Raw genomic sequence first — 20,146 nt, forward strand, 5'->3', positions numbered from 1 at the left:
TTATCTGGGAATATCTTAATTTGTCCCTTACTTTTGAAAGACAGTTTTGCCATATATATAACTTCTGGTTTACAGTTGTTGTTTTTTTTTTTTTCCCTTTTAGCTCTTTGAGTATATTGGCCTGCTGCCTTCTAGCTACCAAAGTTTCCGATGAGAAATTTGTTGGTAATCTTATTGAGGGTCCCTTGTATGTTAGGAGTCACTTCTCTTTTGCTGCTTTCAAGATTCTCTTTGTCTTTGGATATTGACAGTTTGATTATAATGTGTCCTGGTCTGGGTATCTTAGAATGCATCCTCTTTGGAGTTCATTGAGATTGTTGGATATTTATACTCATGTTTTTCATCAAACTTGGGAAAATTTTGGCCATTATTTCTTCAAATAATCTCTCTGCCTCTTTTTCTCTTCTCCTCTTGTAACTTCCCCAGTGTAAATGTTGATTCAGTTGATGGTATCCTACAATTTCCTTAGGCTCTGTTCACTTTTCTTCGTTCTGTTTTCTTTTTATTCCCCAGGCTTGATCATTTCAATTATCCTATCTTCAAGTTCACTGATTCTTCTGCCTGCTCAAATCTACCTTGGAATCTCTCTAGTGAATTTTTCATTTCAATTATTTTACTTTTTAGATTTAGAATTTCTTTCTGGTTTCTTTTTAGGTTTTATATTCTTTACGGATATTTCCATTCTGTCCATACAGCATTTTGCTGACTTTTTCCGATGTCTTCTTTTAGTTCTTTGAGTTCTTTAAGACAGTTATTTTTAAGTCTTTTATCTACTAGGTCCTCCATCTGATCTTTCTCTAGAACAATTTCTGTTGTTTTATTTTTTCCTTTTGAATGGGACATACTCTTCTGTTTCTTTGTATGCCTTGTAATTTTTGTTGAAAACTGTACATTTGAATCTAATGACATGGCAATTCTGGAAATCAGATTCTTTCCATTCCCATGGTTTGCTAGTTGTTTTTTTTTTCATTTAATCATTTATAAATGATTGTTTGTTACAGACGATCTCCATGCTGATGACCAGCCTGAAATGTAAACATAAGTTTTCCCAGGCCTTTTCTGAGCCTGTACCGTTCCCTAAGCATGTTCAGTGACTTTCTAATTTTTCCTGTGTATGCAGTTGCTTTTGAATATCCTAGTCTTTAATATTAGTCAGGCTTCCAAAAAAAATGAACGGCAGAAGAAAGGTACCAGCCCTTTAAATTCTCTGTAAGTAACTTCAGCTGACGAGGGAGGGGCTTGTAACAGTTGGTGGGGGGGGTGCAAAATAGTTGTCTGTCTCTGTGTGTGCACCTTTATGATCAGAAGCAGCAATCAGCAGTCAGAACACAGATCTTCAATATTTGGATAATAGGATCCTGATTACCTAACCTGGTTCCTGCAAGTTGCTACAGGTACACATACACAGCTGCCTGCCATGAGGCTGATGGAGGGTGGGAGTGGGCAGAATGTGTAGCCTCTTCTGAGGTAAGAGCTGAAACTGATGGAAATTAACTGCAATTTACTGTCCAAGTCTTCCCCTGGAAACTAGGAACCTTCAATAGGCTTCAGAGTTCCAAAATAGTTACATTAGACAAATTCTGGCAGTACAATTGTCTAGGTGTGGAGACAGATTTCTGGTGCTTCCTCAGCCATCTTCCCAGAATCTTTCCCTCTGTCTACTGCCCTTTTAAGGGGCCAATTTAGCAGAATATGTTGAACTTCCTTATCACTGAGCCCAGAAATTCCACTATTAGAAATTATTCCTATAGAAAATATTTACAAGCATATATTCACACATAAAGTTATACATATAAGAAAGTTCCCTGCCAGCATTGTTTGTAATAATGCCAAGTTGGAAATAATCTAAATCTAAATGTTAATCAATAGGGGGATGGTTAAATATATATTTATAAATTGTATTATAAATATAAATTTATATAAATTTTATTATATAATTATATACTTATAATACATTATAAATATATGATATATACACACTGCATTACTGAGTACTAATGAAAAGATTGGGATAGATGAAATGAACTGGCATAGATTCTAAATTCTAACATTTGGTTACAAAAATCAAGTTGCAGAAAAATGTATTTAATATGATTCCATTTGTGTATGAGAAACCCACATATATGCAATGGTTAATAAAAAGTTCTGAAATAATAAACAAGTATTTATTAATAATTGCTATCTCTAGGAGAGGAATGGGGATGGAGGGGGTGAAAAAGACAATTTTAATTTTTTGTTCCACATACTTCTGTACTATTCGATTTTTTTTTAACATGGATTCCTGTATTAAACATACCATTTTTTAATTGTAAAGAAAATTCTCCATAAATTATTTTCATCTTTCTGCATGGTCAGGGCTTACTACTGAAAAGACATTTCTGGAAACATGGGTTAAAGAATTATTGCATGCCAAACAACCCTTGGAAGTTGGCAAGTATGTATTGTTTTAGAGGGATTTAAAGTCTTTTCTTACCTAGGGCCAGTTATTTTCATCTCAGGGTGGTGAAGGGAAGGTAGAGACCTCCTTTCCTCTCCCTTGGGGAGATCTGTTTATATTCTAGAGCTTAGAGCAAATTTCTCTCTCTGTCTCTCTCTGGAGGGGAGGAGGGTCATGTGTAGTAGAAGCTCCAGTATAAGCTCCAAGTTTCATAATTTCTGTGTTCCTCTTCTGTGGTGCATACCCTGCTGCACATGCAAGTACATGTGACTCTCAATACATCACCATGTGACACACTGTGGCATGGGAAACTGATGCAAGATGTTCTTTGAGCAAATAAAAGGTTAGTTCCCTGATTCACAGATTTGGTGTTTCTGGAAATGTGTGTGTATATGTGTGTGTGTGTGTGTGTGTGTGTGTGTTTGTGTGTGTGTGTTTGTATAAGTATGCAGGCTGACTTGTTAGCTTTCAGGTAGGAAAATATCTCATACTATTTGCAGTTTTACACTTAACACCAGGCACAGTGAGTTTAGTTCAGTTGCTTAGTGCATTCTGTCACTCCACAAATTAAGGATGGAGAGACTACAGTCATGGACTAATAGGCATGAACTATTATTAGCAATGGACAATGCTGAGTTTGTAGTTCTGAGGCAGCTCTGTAATGAAAACCTGGATTGTATACTCTGCTGAGTGGAGAAGGAATTTGTTACAATAGGGATCCCACACCAGTGAAGGAGACCTGAGCTGACTGACATCCAACTGGCTCCCATCTGGATTTGTAGAAGGGGATTAGTCTGCTTTCTATCTTTCCACCATCTCAGCCTTTTCCAAGAGAAAGAAAATTATTAAGATCATTTTAGAAAAGAATTTGCTGCTTTGAATGTATGCATACCAAAGTGCTTACTGAGCCCTCTTCCAGGCTGCTCTTAGAACACACCCAAGAGAACACTTCCCAGCCCTCCCCCTCACACCCAAAAGGAAATTCCTATGCTGACATTTCAGTTTTCTAGGATGGTCATCTCAAGACCCTCTATTTCTTGGCAGTCTTTGTCATCTACTAAGAATACCCCTTGAAGATTACAATCCTAGAATATTGGGCAAGGAAGAGACTACAGAAAACACTTTCATGTGGCCAAGAAGCAACTGAAGCTCTGAGGAGTTTGATGCCCACTATCTTCTGATAGCCATCATTCCTTTCATTGTCCCTTATATTGGATTTCAAAGCTTATCATACTTTTCCTGTCACATGGATTTGGTCTTAATCATTTTGCACCTCTAAGGTCACCTTTCTTTAAGACTTGTTCTATACTTATCATAGTGACCCTTATCTACAGGCTCTAGTTAATAACTACATTTCCTCCAATCATTCATTTAAGAATTATGTTCTGTAACTGTATGGTCAATACAACTTTCTGTAATGATGGACATGTTCTATAATCTGCACTGTTCAATATAACAGCCATTAGCTACGTGTAGCTATTGAGCACTTGAAATGTGACTCGTATGACTGAGAAACTTAATTTTTAATATTATTTGATTTTAACTAATTTAATCACACATGGGTAGTGGCTACCACACTGGAGAGCAAAGTTCTACACAATTATAAACTTCCTTCCTTGCACAGTCATTTCTAGGCTAAAAAGTGTCAGCTCAGAGATAATTTGGATAAGAAAACTATCTAGACAGCCTGCTATCATGGCCTAGGCTCCAAAGACTCTGTTATATTTATTTTTTCTAAGACAGAAGTGACTTGGCAGCTTTACATTAGGATGTAATCAGATGAAGTCTGAGAACATCTGGGCCATGAAAAACATGGGAAGACAAGAACAGTGATGTAAGAGGATGATTTTGGATGGCCTTGTTTTGCCGCATGAATGTAAGAACAAGATAAAATGCTCTGGAAATAGAGGTAATTGATGAAATGCAAAGAAAATACACACAGTGGACAGAACATCTGAATGGATACTAAGCCTAACGTTTTATGAGCACTTCCTGTGCCCCAAGGATTGTACTAAGCCTTGCATATGCACTATTTCATTTAATCTTTGCAACAACTCCATGAGGTGGATGTTCATATATTCCCCCTTTTACAGATGAAGAATCAAAATGTCACACAATTACTAAGCGGAGGATCCAAGACCCCAAGTCAGGTCTACCTGCATCCAGAGCTCTGCATATTTGCACCTCTATACTGCGAGGTGAAACTCCAACTCTATTACCACCTTGCTGTGTGATCTTGTACAAATAATCTCACTTCTCTGGGCTTCAGTTTGTGTGTAAAATTTAAGGGTTGGATTGAATGGTTTCTAAGTTCACATCTAGCTTTGACATCCTAACGCTCTGATAAACAAATTGCTCCTAATTTCCTTGAAGATTTTAACATAACAAATGGTACTGAAAAAAATATGATGGGCTGCTTTTCTTTTGTTATGTTTCCCCCTCTCCTTTGTTCTATGAGCCACAAAAGGATTTGATTTGGATTAGCAATAACATTCCCAGATTTTCTCTGTGGGTCAAACATTAAAACGGATAGTTTAACATTCTTCTAAAAACGTTAAAGAGACATTTTCTTTTGAAACATATGAACACACACATGATCCCAGTGGTACCTTGCCAGCAACATAAAATGTCATAAATTGCTCTCCTGGAGTGGGAGTTCACTACTGACGAGGGCTCTCCGTGGGGACAGGGAGTGGTAGTCAGGCTCTAGGAGGGTTTTTTGAAAAAGCACATTCGACAGCACAATAAAAGTGTGCTATTTGGAAAAATGTGTGGAGAAGGAGCATTGTATTTTGCTAATATTAAGTAAACCGCTATGAAAATCTGCTTAGCTGATGAAGAATATATGGACGCAGAGACTGTGTGAGGAGAGGGGAAGAGGCATAGTATCAGAGGAGGAAGATGAAGAGTGGTCAGTATTTTGTGGAGAGGGTATGAAAGCAAATTTTCTTGGGAGTTAAGGTGATTATTTCCTTTCCACATTATTTTAATTACAAAGGAAATAATGCTTATGGTAGAAAGTCAAACTGTACAGAAATTTATAAAGAAAAAAACAGATTCTTGTTCCTAAAAACCCATATATATACATATATCCAGTTTATTATTATAAACTGCTCCATAATATTCCATAATATGCATATACATACATTCCCATATTGGTGGGTATTCATTTTCTAAGATATTTTATGCATATCGAAAAAAAGGTGAGAAAATTCAGTCTTATTCACATCTGATATTGAAACTTGAAGATTTGGGCAGGTAGAGGGCAGAAAGGTAGATTAGGTAACTCCAAGGATTATGCAGCCAGGACTACCTCAAGGGTAGACAGGTCACATGGCAGAAACTGAATAAAGTCCTAACATAAAGTCACAGGATGAGAAAGCTGAAAGGGACCTCAAATAACTAAGTCCAGTCACCTAATTTTCACCAGTGAGGAAACTGAGGCCCAGAGAGGTTGTCTCCTCAAGGTCACATAACTTGTAAAGTGTCACAGTCCTGATGAAAGTCTCATGGCTCTATACTAGCCTTTTTTAAAAGAAAGAAGTAAAAAGAGGACATTATAGGTCCACTTACAATCCGGTGCTGAAGTGTTTCTTCCTCAGAGTGGTTTTAGCTCTATGCAGGCAGGTTTTAAAGTCCTACACAGCTTGCTTCCCATTCTAGTTATATTCCAAAACACTTTCCCATTTATTCTATACATAGACATATCATTTTTGCATTAATGCAAGCAAAGACAACTTCCTCTACTACCTGAGGAGGCAGTAGAGTGTGAAGGTTAAAAGCCCAAATTACAATCCCTGCTCTATCTCTTACTGGTTACACAACATTGGGTTAGTTAATTGATCTAAGCTTCAGTTTTCCTGTCTATAATGGGGGAGAATAAAATTCTGCCTTACATTATTGTTATGAGGATTATAAAACAAAACAGGTAAAGTGACTGTCAAATTATAAGTAAACTTCAGCCATCACTATGTCAGATATTGTGCTAGGTCCCAGAGATATACAATGAACAAGATACACACATAGTGCCAATTCTTAAAGGGCTGATCATATACTTGCAATTCTCTAAATTAAACCTATGTTTTCACTAGTCGTGTCATTCTACAAGATACTATTCCTTCTGTTGGATCCTTCTTTACCCATTCACTATTCATTACTTGCCACCAGAGCACTTTTATCTTTTAAGACCCAATGGAAATCCCATCTCTTCCATGAATTCCTTCCCAAGTACCTCAGCAGGAAGTCATATCTCTTTACACTCTTATAATCCTACAGCACATGGTTTTATAGCATTTTTACCATCTTCCTTGTGTCAGAATTAATTATGTATGTCTTCTTTAATCGTTGCAGTCAGTGCTCATTTGGTAATTGATAAACTCAATTCTATCTACAACCTGTCATGCATTATTATTCTGTTAATAATAGTAATATTATAGATGTAAAAGCTAAGGCTCACAAAGATAAATTCAGATACCTAAAGCCTACCAGATGGTAAGTGGTAAAATCAGGACTAGGACCAAGGTCTTCCAACAATTCCAGAAATGGACTTATCCCTTGGCTTACCTCAACTTGGACAAGTCACTCAACTATAGTTACTTTATTCACAAGTGAACAAGAAGAATGTGAACATGTGGGAGGGAAATACAGAGTACAACTGGATGCTATAAAAATGCCTAATAAAACAATGTATTTCCCTATGTATTGATTTCCCTATGTATTATATGTGAGACATACATGGTAGATTTGACAGTTAGCTAGCAAGCCAGTCAATGACAGAATAGGGGGCATATCTGTGTCTCCTGAAGGGAAGTCCGGTGGTCATTCCAATATAACACACTTGTCTGTTGCCATTAGCTACCTTGTATCCATCATCCACCTCCAGCCTTTAAATTAGGATCCCATATGCATTGCCCGTGTTATTTTTGTTTGTATGCATATTTAGAAGTAGAGGAAGCTGGTTAAAAGAATGAGCCAATAAATGATCAGAAAAATTGGTTTACATTACCATTAAAACATATCATATCCCAAGTCTCTTTTATTTACAGTGAAATGCTTTAAGGATTTCTCGTCAAAAAGCAAATCATCAATTTTTAGTGTATGTCATTAATGTCCTATAAATCAATATTTCAGGCCTGACTAGCAACTTTTCCATTAAAAAACTATGTTCTACACTGGAAGTTTTCATGTGAAAATACATAAATACCTAACATGCCTAAATAAAGTACTTGTACATTTTCTGAAAATTTTTTCAGGCCAGATTCTGCTTGGCAGACACATTTCAGTATTGGTCTGTTCCCCACCCCAACATCTTTCTCTCTCTTTCTCCATCATTATTTTAAAATTACTTGCTTCCACCACTCTATTTCCACTTCCTATTTTTTAAATATTTTCTTTAAAAAGGCAGCATAATATGTACCTGGATGGAATAAAGAAGTCATAGCAAACAAGATGCTCCAAAAATGGAGATACTGAGGCATTTTATCTCTGCCATGAAAGTACTGCCTGAGGTTAGAACTCTCCTGATGTACTGAGTATTCAGTGCAAAGCAAATATACACTATAGATGATGGAGGTGAAGAAATGAAATAAGGAAAATGAGGATATGTACTCCATCCCATGGAGTTGCCTCTCTGCTTGGGGATCAAACTATACACATAAAAAAAAAAACCTTTAGGAAAGCAAACATGAATGAGGTACACATGGTACATCGAGGACACTGATTCAGGTACAATGAAATTGCTAGAGTGATTCGGGGTAAGATGATTCAGGGGATAATTATAAATGTTAGCACATTTAAACCCATTTTATAGAAAAGGAAATCAGTTTAAGGCCTTTCCCTTGGATTTAAAGCTAGCAAGTGTTACAACCAGGATTCAACCCAAGGTCTTAGTCCAAATACTCCTATGATCTTCATTTTATTGAATAATAAAGTAAAATTCTATTATAAAATGTCTCTGTGTTTTTATTTTGTTGTATTTTTGTTTTGAGTGAGATGATAAAACATCCTTTGATTTATATTATGGGAGATGTTGGGCTCTGGATCTGTAGAGAGGTGATATAATTTATGAATTATAAATTATAATTTATCTTCAATTCTGGAATTTTTGTCATACTAAGCTTTACACTAGAGGAAAGAGCTTAGGCCTTTGAGAAGAAAAAGGCCTGGGGCACTGGTCCAGATTTCTTGCTTTACCAGGGCTATGTGCAGGTCTTAGAAGTTCACCTGGACCCAGGTTCACATCAGTGTTTCATCACTCAGGCCTGATAACCCCAGACAGGAGGCACACTAGACATTTTTTCTCTTGCTCATGACTAGGGCAAGGTATTCCCTGTGCTCAGAGAGCCTCAACTTTTTCCAAATTCCATCAAAAGAAGTAACTCAATAAGCAAGAAGAAACAAGTTCAGAGTGCAGCTGTTAACCATCTTATTTTAAAATACAGCACCATCTGTCTTAGCAACAAACAGGCTCATCACAAAGCCATTCTCAGATCTGTGATCTATGAGAAGGCTCATGACTCCGCCTGTGAGCTCCCCAGACACAAACAGATCATATCAAACAGATGAGTAATAACATGGAACTTTCACTGCAGTAAAAACTGCCTCCTCCTTTTATCAATTGGTCAGGCCAGACCAGACACCAAAGAGTGTTCTCAGATCTAGCCAAATACAGAAGGCTGCTTTTGTTCTATACTGGGTAACAGAAAATGGTTAAACAAATATTTTCAAAGTTTAAGACCTATCTGAGACCAACACATCTAGCTCTTTCTTTCTAAGTGCATAGGCTTGTTCAAATTCAGGCTATTGTATGATCTCAAAGCGACAACGATTCATCTTCTAATGAAGAAAGTCTGTTATATTTGTGGAATAAAAAAATTCAAAAATACCTTAAAGTTCACTCAGCCCAATCTCCTTCCCATAGCAAAAACATTTTCTAAAGCACCGAAGATGGATGGGACTACCAACAATTAAAAACTATTTTAAAAATATTTTTTTAAATTACAAACAATTTCAATAATATAGCAAATGCCAGATTTAACAAAAGCTATCCTTTGGAAATTTTTATCTCAGATGTTTAAAAAATAAAATTGTAATCACACAGGTATGTATATACATAAACACATATATCATATATGTGTACATGCATATGTATCTATGTATATATAGTATTGCTTTTTGTTGTAAATTTTACATAAATGGGAGTATGTTGAGACTCCTAATCTGGTGCACTGCAAGAAACACTGCACTTTCCATTACCATGACCTGGGGTCAGTAGCTTGGCTTTACTGTATGTGAGCAAGTGGACCCCATTTTGGTTTGGTAATAATTTTGGCACCCAAGGTGGGGCACATTCCCAAGTGGACATCGCCCCTTGGCAAAATGACCCAGCTGGTGGTGGCTCCTGGGGCCTGTCCAGCAGCTGCCTGAGCACGTTTTCCTCAGGGACAGCCCCAAGTGCTTGCTGCCACCCCGGCGTCTTTGGCCCACAGCACTTTTGATTTTTGTGGTGAAGGAAATAAGGTACTCATGCTGGCCACTTGAGATGTTTTTGGAAATCCACAAGCAGACACTAGGCCTTGCCCTTGCTGTCCCAGGAGCATGAAAGAGCCACTGTATCTGCACACCCTACATCAAGGGGATAACGGCCAGCACATGCTGAGGAAAGAGGCAGCAAACATCCAAACTAAAAAGCAGCCCCTCGATCCCAGAAAAGAGGGCAGAGTAGGACTTGAGCTCACCTCCTCTCACAAAAACACCAAAATCACGAAGGCCAGTCATGAGCAAGAAAAAAAAACTAACTGCTAAACAACCATCAACAAAAAAGACTAGAACCTATCAAGGAAGGTATTTTACATTCGAAGACAAAGAAGAGGCAACAAAAAGATGGCAGGAGGGGCTCTTTCATGACATAATCAAATCCCACACCCAACGGGTAGGTGAATCATAAACTGGAAAATAATTCTATTGCAGAGATTCTTCCACAAGAGTGAGAGTCCTGAGCCCCATATCAGGCTCCCCAGACTAAGGGTCTAGCATCAGGAAGGGAAATCCTGAAAGCACTTGACTTTGAAGGCCAGTGGGGCTTCAGTGCAGGAGCCCCACAGGACTGGGGGAAACAGAGTCTCCATCTTGGAGGGCACACACAAGGTCTCACATACACTGGGACCCAGCATGAAGCAGTAACTCCATAGGAGCCAGGGCTGGACCTACCTATGAGTCATAAAGGGTCTCCTGGGATGGTGGGAGTCAACTGTGGCTCTCTGAGAGGGCAAGGAGACTGGTGGCAGAGGCCTAGAGAATATTGATTGGTGTGAGCTCTCCTAGAGGTTGCCATTTTGTCATCAAAATCTGTACCTACTCAACAGGTTACAGGCTACAGTGCTGGAACACCTGAGCCGCAACAATCAGCAGGATAGGAACACAGATCCACCCATCAGCAGACAGGGTACCTAAAGCCACACTGAGCTCACAGGCATGGATAAACGCACCCCTTAACATGGCCCTGCCCACCAGAGGGACAAGACCCAGCTTCACCCACCAGTAGGAGGTATCAGTCCCTCCTACCAAGAAGCCTCCACAAGCCTCAGGACCAACTTCACCCACCAGAGGGCAGACACCAGAAGCAAAAGGAGCTACAATTCTCTACCCAGCAGATAGGATTCCACAAACACAGAAAGTTAGACACACTGAGACAGCAAATAAATATGTTTCAGATGAAGGAACAAGATAAAACCCACAAGAACAACTAAATGAAGAGGAGATAGGCAACCTACCTGAAAAATAACTTAGAATAATGATAGTAAAGATGATCCAAGATCTTGGAAAAAGAATGGAGGCACAGACTGAGTAATCACAAGAAATGTTTTAAAAAGCGATAGAAGATTTAAAGAGCAAACAAAGATGAACAATAACTGGAATGAAAAATACACTAGAAGGAATCAATAGCAGAATAAATGAGGCAGAAGAACAAATAAGTGAGCTTGAAGACAGAGTGGTGGAAATCACTGCCACAGAACAGAACAAAGAAAAATGAATGAAAGGAAATGGGGACAGTCTCAGAGACCTCTGGAACAAAACTAAACATACCAACATTATCATTATACGGGTGTCAGAAGGAGAAGAGAGAGGGAAAGGGCCTGAGAAAATATTTGAAGAGATTATAGCCAAAAACTTCCCTAACATGAGAAATGAAACAGTCACTCAACTCCATGAAGCTCAGAGAGTCCCATATAACATAAACCCAAGGAGGAACATGCCGAGACACATATGATTCAAACTGAAAACATTAAAGACAAAGAAAAAAAAAGAAACAAGAGAAAAGCAACAAATAACATACAAGGGAACTCCCATAAGGCTATCAGCTGATTTCTGAGCAGAAACTCTGGAGGCCAGAAGGAAGTGGCATGAGATATTTAAACTGATGAAAGGGAAAACCCTGCAACCAAGAATACTCTACCCAGCAAGACTCACCTTCAGATTTGACAGGGAAATCAAAGCTTTACAGAGAAGCAAAAGCTAAGAAAATTCAGCACCAACAAATAGCATTACAATGAATTCTAAAGGAACTTCTCTAGGCAGAAAAGAAGAGGCCACAATTAGAATCAAGAAAATTATGAATGGGGATGCTCACCAGTAAAGGCAAACATGGAGTAAAGGTAGGAAATTATCCACACAAAAGTATGATGTCAAAAAAAATTCATGAGAAGGGGAAAGTGCAAATGCAGAATACTGGAAATGAATTTGAAATCAACAGATCAGCAACTTAAAACGATCTTGTAGGGGCTTCCTTGGTGGCGCAGTGGTTGAGAGTCTGCCTGCTGATGCAGGGCTCATGGGCTCGTGCCCCGGTCCGGGAAGATCCCACATGCCACGGAGCAGCTGGGCCCGTGAGCCATGGCTGCTGGGCCTGCGCATCCAGAGCCTATGCTCCGGAACGGGAGAGGCCAAAACAGTGAGAGGCCCGTGTACCGCAAAAAACAAACAACAACAACAAAAAGATCTTGTACATATATAGACTGCTAAATCAAAACCTCATGGGAACCAAAAATCTACGATACACACACAAAAAAGAAAAAGCAAACACATCACAAAAGACAGACATCAAATCACAAGAGAAGAGAACAAAAGAGGAAGGGAAGAAAAAAGACCCTCAAAAACAAATCCAAAACAATTAACAAAATGGCAGTAAGAACATTCATATTGATAATTACCATTTTTTTCCTCTCTCTCTCTCGTTTTTTTTTTTGGCCATGCCACAGGGCATGCAGGATCTTCCCCAACCAGGGATCAAACCCATGCCACCTGCACTGGGAACACAGAGTCTTAACCACTGGACCACCAGAGAAGTCCTCAATAATTACCTTAAATGTAAATGGATTAAATGCACCAACCTAAAGACACAGACTGGCTGAATGGATACAAAAACAAGACCCGTATACATGCTGTCTACAAGAAACCCGCTTCAGATCTAGGGACACATACAGACTGAAAGTGAGAGGATGGAAAAAGGTATTCCATGCAAATGGAAATCAAAAGAAAGCTGGAGTAGCAATTCTCATATCAGACAAAACAGACTTTAAAATAAAGACTGTTACAAGAGACAAAGAAGGATATTATAAAATGATCAAATGATCAATCCAAGAAGAAGATATAACAACTGTAAATATATATGCATCCAATAGGAGCACCTCAATACATAAGGCAAATGCTAACAACCATAAAAAGAGAAATCAACAGTAACACAATAATAGTGGGGGACTTGAATACCCCACATTCATCAATAGACAGATCATCAAGACAGAAAACCAAAACAGAAACAAAGGCCTTAAATGACACATTAGAGCAGATGAACTTAGTTGATATTTATAGAACATTCCATCTGAAATCAGCTGAATACACTTTTTTCTCAACTGCACATAGAACGTTCTCTAGGACAGATCACATCTTGGGCCACAAACCAACCCTCGGTAAATTTAATAAAATTAAAATAATATCAAGGATCCTTTCCAACCACAACATTATGGAAACAGAAATCAATTACAGGGAAAAAAAGTAAAAAACACAAACAGATGGAGGCTAAACAATATGTTAGTAAACAGTCAATGGATCACTGAAGAAATCAAAGAGGAAATAAAAAAATACCTAGAGAAAAATGACAATGAAATCATAACAGTCCAAAACCTCTATAGCACAGCAAAAGCAGTTTTAACAGGGAAGTTTATAGCAATACAATCTTACCTCAGGAAACAAGAAAAGTCTCAAGTAAACAACCTAACTTTACACCTAAAGCCACTAGAGAAAGTGAAACAAACAAAACCCAAAGTTAGTAGAAGGAAAGAAATCATAAAGATCAGAGCACAAATAAATAGAGATGAAGAAAACAATAGCAAATATCAATGAAACTAAAAGCTAGTTCTTTGAGAAGATAAACAAAATTGATAAAACTTTAGCCAGATTCATCAAGAAAAAAAGGGAGAGATCTCAAATCAATAAAATTAGAAATGAAAAACAGGTTACAACGGACACCACAGAAATACAAAGGATCATAAGAGACTACTACAAACAACTGTATGCCAATAAAATGGACAGCCTAGAAGAAATGGACAAATTCTTAGAAAGATACAACCTTCCAAGACTGAACCAGGAAGAAGTGGAAAGTATGAATAGATCAATCACAAATACTGAAATTGAAAGTGATTAAAAAAACTTTCAACAAAGAAAAGTCCATTCAGATGGCTTCACAGGGGAATTCAATCAAACATTTAGAGAAGAGTTAATACTTATCCTTCTCAAACTCTTTCAAAATATTGCAGAGGAAGGAACACTCCCAAATGCATTCTATGAGGCCACCATCACCCTGATATCAAAACCAGACAAAGATACCACAAAAAAAGAAAATTACAGGCCTACCTCACTGATGACATGGACGCAAAAATCCTCAACAAACTACTAGCAAACCAAATCCAACAAAACATTAAAAGGATCATACACCATGATCAAGTGGGATTTATCCCAGGGATGCAAGGATTCTTCAATATCTGCAAATCAATCAGTATGATACACCACATTAACAAACAGAATAATGAAAACCATATGATCATCTCAATAGATGCAGAAAAAGCTACTGACAAAATTCAACACCCATTTATGATAAAAGCTCTCCAGAAAGTGGGAATAGAGGGAAATTACCTCAAGATAATAAAGGCCATATATAACAAACCCACAGCTAACATCATGCTGAATGGTGGAAAGCTGAAAGCATTTCCTCTAAGATCAGGAACAAGACAAGGATGTCTATTGTCACCACTTTTATTCCACATAGCTTTGGAGGTCCTAGCCATGGCAATCAGAGGAGAAAAAGAAATCAAAGGAATACAAATTGGAAAATAAAAGTAAAACTGTCACTGTTTACAAATGACATGATACCATACATAGAAAATCCTAAAGAGGCTACCAGAAAACTACTAGAGCTAATCAATGAATTTGCTAAAGCTGCAGGGTACAAAATTAATACACAGAAATCTCTAGCGCTCCTATACACTAACAACAAAAGATCAGAAAGAGAAATCAAGGAAACAATCCCATTTACCACTGTATCAAAAAGAATAAAATACCAAGGAATAATCTTACCTAAGGAGGCAAAATATATGTACTTTGAAAACTATAAGACACTGATGAAAGAAATCACTGATGAAAGATGACACAAACAGATGGAAAAATATACCACGTTCTTGGATTGGAAGAATCAATATTGTCAAATGAATATACTACCCAAGGTAATCTATAGATTCAATGTAATCCCTATCAAATTACCAATGTCATTTTCTGCAGATCTAGAACAAAAAAAAAATCTTAAAACTTGTATGGAAACACAAAAGACCCTGAATAGCCAAAACAATCCTGAGAAAGAAAAACGAGGCTGGAAGAATCAGACTTTCTGACTTCAGATTATACTATAAAGCTACAGTCATCAAAACAGTATGGTACTGGCACAAAAACAGACTTATAGATCAATGGAAGAGGATAGAAAGCCCAGAAGTAAACCCATGCACCTATGGTCAATTAATCTATGACAAAGGAGGCAAGAATATACAATGGAGAAAAGAAGTCTCTTTGATAAGTGGTGCTGCAAAAACTGGACAGCTACATGTAAAAGAATGAAATTAGAACATTCTCTAACAATCATACACAAAAATAAACTCAAAATGGCTTAAAGACCTAAATGGAAGACTGGATACTATAAAACTCTAAGAGGAAAACACAGGCAGAACACTCTTTGACATAAACGCAGCAATATTTTTTGGATCCACCTCCTAGAGTAATGAAAATAAAAATAAACAAATGGGACCTAATTAAACTTAAAAGCTTTTACAAAGCAAAGGAAACCATAAACAAAATGAAAAGACAACCCACAGAATGGGAGAAAATATTTGCAAACGATGCGACTGACAAGGGATTAATCTCCAAAATACACAAACGGCTCATGCAGCTCAACATCAAAAAACCAAACAACCCAATAAAAAAATGGGCAGAAGATCTAAGTAGGCATTTCTCCAAAGAAGACATACAGATGGTCAACAGGCACATGAAAAGATGCTCCACATCACTATTAAGAGAAATGCAAATCAAAACTTTAATGAGGTATCACCTCACACTGGTTAGAATGGGCATCATCAAAAAGTCTACAAACAATAAATGCTGGAGAGGGTGTGGAGAAAGGGAACCCTCCTACACTGCTGTTGCGAATTTAAATTGGTACAGCCACTATGGAGAACAGCATGGAGGTTCCTTAAAAAACTGAAAACAGAGCTACCATATGATACAGCAATCCCATTCCTGAGCTTATATCCAGAGAAAACCATACTCCAAAAAAATACATGCACCCCTATGTTCATTGCAGCACTGTTTACAACAGTCAAGACATGGAAGCAACCTAAATGTCCACTGACAGATGAATGGATAAAGAATATGTGGTACATATATACAATGGAATATTAGCCATAAGAATGAAATAATGCCATTTGTAGCAACATGGATGGACCTAGAGATTATCATACTAAGTGAAGTAAGTCAGAAAGAGAAAGATAAATATCATATGTCACTCACATGTAGAATCTAATTTTCAAAAAAGAAAAGAAACAAATGAACTTATTTACAAAACAGAAACAGACTTACACATATAGAAAACAAACTTACGGTTACCAAAGGGAAAACATGGGTGGGAGGGATAAATCAAAAGCTTGGGATGAAGACACACACACTACTATATATAAGATCGATAACCAACAAAGGACCTACTGTATAGCACTAGAAACTCCACTTAATATTCGTTGATAACCTATATGAGAAAAGATTCTAAAAAAGAATTAATATATGTATATGCATAACTAAATCACTTTGCTGTATACCTGAAACTAGCATAACATTGTAAATCAACTATACTCTAATAGTAAATAAATAAATAACACCTAAGGAAATAAAAATTATTTTTTACATAAATGGTATGGAAGGGGTGTATATCCATTTGCAAGTTGATTTTTTTTTCACTCAACATTATGCTTTTTTTCGCAGGTTTCTCCAGGTTAACAAATATTATGAAATGTTTATTTCATTTAAGTAACTATTCAGTATTTCATTATACAGATATACCTAGGGTGACTACATAATTTATTATCCAAGGCAGGCCTCTTTTGAAAATTAAAATAGGGTCAATTAATAATTACACCAATATAACAGGCATAACCTAGGAGCGTCCAAGGCAAATCAGGAGGTTGGGTCACCCTGAGTATACTACTACTTATATGAATTCCTATTGATTGACATTTGGATTGTTTCCAATATTCAGATAGTATAAATAGTGATGCAATGAATAATTTCAAACATGCTTCCTGGTGTACAAGTGCAAGAGTTTCCTCTAATATTATAGTGTAAGTTCTGATCCATAGATATGCATATTTTCACTCTACTACACATTGACATACTTCTTTGCAAATTTATATTCCGATTTGTTATGTTTAGGACTTACGCATTTCCCCACATTTTTATCGATAGTTACAGAAGCACTTGAGAGGTGGCATTTCATTATTGTTTTAATTTTCATTTCCCTGATTAACAGTGAGATTACACAACCTTCCACAACAGCCATTTGATTTTCCTCTTCTCGTAAACACCAGTCATTTTTGTGTCATTATGTGTGAGTTAATTTCAGGTAAACAAAATATGGCTGTTCATTTTTAATCTTATTTTAAAATCTCTTTTTTATGTAAGCTTAGGCAACTTACATTTTCTGGGTATGAAGATATCTCACTATTCTTTTCTTGATCAACCCTGTATGGGGTTATCGGTTTTATTAATCTTTTCAAATAATTAATTACATATTGGTTATAGACAAATTTGGTGAGAATTGATAACTTAAAAACATGAGTCTTTCAATCCATGAACATGGGATATCTTTGTATTTATTTGGACCTCAGCAATGTTTTTTGTTAGCTTTGTGCCCAGCATTTATTTTTGATGCTATTGTAGATGGTATTTTATAATTTTCAAATTGATGTTAGGATCTAGAAGTACAATTGATTTCTACATATTTATCTTCTATGAATTACTTTACTAGTAATGGCCTTCCTAAATTAACTCACTGATTCAAATTATAGGTTTGGTGATTTTTTAAAAATACAAAACAACATCAGTTATGAATAAAAGCAGTTTTGATTCTTGCTTTCCAACCTTTATACCTTTTATTTCTTTTTCTTTGCTTATTACACTGGAGCACAGTAGTGAATGAAAGTAGTGAGAACAGATATACTTGCTTTGTTTTTGACCTCAGGAGGAAATTTTCAATGTCACAACATTGAGTATGCTATCTGTAGGGTTTTTGTAGATGGTCTTTATCAAATTGAAATTCTCTTCTATTCCTAGTTTGCTGAGAGTTTCTAACATAAACATAAGTTGTGTTTTAGCAAATGCTTTGCACCTACTGAGATAAGTTCTTCCCCCTGCTTTATTCTGTTATTACATTGGTTGAATTTTCTGACTATTAAGACAACCTTGGACTAAACAAAACCCCCTTGGTCATAATGTATTATGCTTCTTATATATTGGTTTTTGATTGACAGCCTGGCAAGTTTGGGCCCTGAAATACTATGTGAGATTCAGTTTTACCCTGAAGAGATTTCAAACATATCTTTGAGACTCCTGCCCCATGCAGTTTTAAAATATAGCAATAAGTTTGAGTCTTGCACTTTGATGGAACTTTATCTCCTAAGTTCTCCAAGACAACAGAGATTTCACTCTAATTTTTAAAAGTTTGCAGCCCACATCCCTAGCCTCCTCTGCTGTTCCAGAACTCAGCAAATGTCCTGTTGGAGAAACTGGTCATGTGTTTCAATCTCTTTGAAACTGTGTAGTTTAATTTTTATAATTCAGACAGGCAAGTTTCAACTGAGGAGGAGAATAAATTATGTTGGAAGGAATCGTTGTCTATCAGACAATGCAGAGTTAATCCTGACCAATACCTACCCTGTAAAATCTGTATCTTTAAGCCAGAGAAATGAAAGGAGGGTTGAAGGACGCCAATCCAGGTAGTAGATTAATTTAAATGCTATTGTATCTCCAGCACTTGGTTCTAATAGTCTCCTCCTGAACTCTCAATACCTGCATTCATGGCTGGCCCCAGGGACTCAGAACAGCCCACTATCCCCACTGAAAGGAAATGAAAAGTTGACTGATGCTAAACAGACCTCCTTCAGCAACTACAGCCATCTAAGCACTGTATCCTGCAGTGTGATTAATGACTTTTCTTTCCCTTTACATTTAAGAGCAATGTGTTTTAGAAAGAAGGGAAAGAAATAGAATGAAGAAGAGGGATGAGGGAGAGAGAGGGCAGAGATGTAAAAGTGAAAAAAGGAGAAACTATATGTGAGAAGGAGACGAGAGGGAAGATACAATTTCTCAGTATGAAACAGAATTAGCCAGAATTGTATATTTTCTCCTAATACAAAGGATTCCATCTCTGCCCTACATAAGAATGTTGTTACTTAGGTTCATCTAATCTAAATGATACACTCTACTGAAAACAATAAAGAGAAAGGAAAATTTAAAGAGGCTCTGTATCACCCTACAACACTTTTGTTTTTAAGTTATCTATTCCTGATCTCAAAAAGGAAAAAAGCTTCACTAGTACTCTTTATAATTGTATACTAATGGCTTTAATTTAAGAATTTAAATACATTGGGAGGGGCAAGGACTTGACAGGAGTGCTGTTTGGCACATCAGTATTCTTTCTTTCTGCTTCCTCCAGGGTTCCTATTTCATATATATTCCTATTTCATATATATACACATGCCTATATTAATGTATATTGCATGATATATGTTGTATACATATATGATAATATTTATAATTATTTATCTAGCTAGCTATGTTTAAATAGATGTAGATATATCACGAGGGATATGAGACTGTAATATGCATCTCCTCATTTATTGACATAGTTGATTTTCCAGATCTGACTGCCTAGGCTTGTGTCTGCTCTCTTCTTCACTTCCCCAAATGTGTCACGTGGTTCTGTAACATGGAAAAAACTTCTGCCAGGGACTTATACATTATGAAGGGTGGTCTTTTTTTCATCAGCCTCAGCCTAGGTTAAAGATCCAAAGGCTATTTCCCTTCTTCATTTCCAGTACCTACTCTGGACTTTTGGGTACTGGATTC

This window comes from Lagenorhynchus albirostris, chromosome 2 (assembly GCF_949774975.1).
Source record: "Lagenorhynchus albirostris chromosome 2, mLagAlb1.1, whole genome shotgun sequence".
NCBI lineage: Eukaryota > Metazoa > Chordata > Mammalia > Artiodactyla > Delphinidae > Lagenorhynchus > Lagenorhynchus albirostris.